This window comes from Borostomias antarcticus (genome assembly GCF_949987555.1).
Source record: "Borostomias antarcticus genome assembly, chromosome: 9".
In the NCBI taxonomy this organism is placed as follows: Eukaryota; Metazoa; Chordata; class Actinopteri; order Stomiiformes; family Stomiidae; genus Borostomias; species Borostomias antarcticus.
In genome coordinates, this window is record NC_140242.1 from 28699896 (window position 1) to 28701450 (window position 1555).

Genomic DNA, 1555 nt, shown 5'->3' on the forward strand with positions numbered 1-1555 from the left:
GACACAGTACCAGAAGGATCGATGCTGTCATTCCACTTAGGGATTCCGGAGACTTCTCGACTTCTGTGAATGACCATAGTCACACTGGAGGAGACTTTCACTTCCTCCTTCTGACCAGAGAATAGCCAGAGATTGGCTCATTCAGCAGGCCGGCCTGGCTGGCACGACGCTGGGTAGATGGGGCCTCTATCCCAGGGCCACGGCCCACTGCTCGGCCCGAGAGCTGACACCAGTCTCGTCCATCACACACAGGGTAAAGCAAGGCTAAGGCTCTGGTTTAATTGGCGTGTCACCAAACTGAAAAAGAACCGTGGTCCGTTTAGTCAGTGAGAGCAGACAGGGACACAGAGAAAAGCCGGGGTAGGGCACTAGGAATGGCCGTGCGATGTTGGAACTATTGGAGGCGTTTATACATTTGTCACACAACCTTGACTCCAGGCCTTTGTGCGAATTGCCAAGGCCCAGCGAGACACAGAGACACAGACACAAAGCAGGAATTCAAAGCTAAAATTGAAATTGGCCGATCATCATCACTGTGAAAGCTACTTCACGCTGTTTATTTTCTGCTGGCAGAACCTGATACACACGCAGTCATGTGTCTAACAGATACTTATTGGCATTATAAAGGATTTGGCTGTGATGCATACTGGGGTAATTTTAGGATTAACTCACAGCGTCAGCTGACCCAAAATGAAGAGTGTGAATTTAGCGCCTCAAACATTCAATATCAAATATTGCTCAGAAATAGCATCTCCTCGAGCAGTCTAAGTCTGCTGTGAGCATCTTTGTATGACTTATGATGTCATTAAAGGACATCAAAGGCCCAGTTGCCCGGGGCGAGCGTTGCGGTTTCGGAGGCCTTTTCATGCGTATAACAACCAGCGCTATGTACTAAACATACCATCATTTCCATCACGTCTGGAAATTTCAGGACTTCTCTGCCATAGCAAGCTGTCAAGACAATCTAGTCTGTGAGATGATGTTGTTTATGGACCTTAAGGCAGACAGAGCTTACGAGTTTCACGGGACAAAACGTTTGAAAGACTGAGCAAATTATTTTTATCTCAGGCTGTGGCAGGAATGACACACTATTTGACTTACTCTTCACCCAAACAAAACATCCTTCACGTTCTGGGCTTTCGTACATTATGGTCTGTCTTCCTCAGTCTCTGCTGCTGTCGAGGAGATAAGAGAAGTGTGTTTATGTGTTAAATCATTTTTTTCCTTCCTTAATGACCTTCAAGCAAATATTGTCAATCACTAGTTTATCAACAGGGTCACAGATCTATGGGGGAAAAAGTTTAGTGTTGACATTTTCTGCAAGGGAGACCTACAGCTCTGCTGATATCTTTTACTCGGCATAAATCATCATGTACTGTACTGTGTGTATGAAACAGTCGGAGCAAGTACTAAAAGCATGACACTGGTAACAGTGACACCATGAACAGGTGTGCTCAGATTAAAATACTGACATAATAAAAACCGGGCCAGGTCCAGCCTGGCTTATGTGCGTGGCTGGCTTGTTTCTGTTCAGGACTGGTAGGACGGAAGCTAG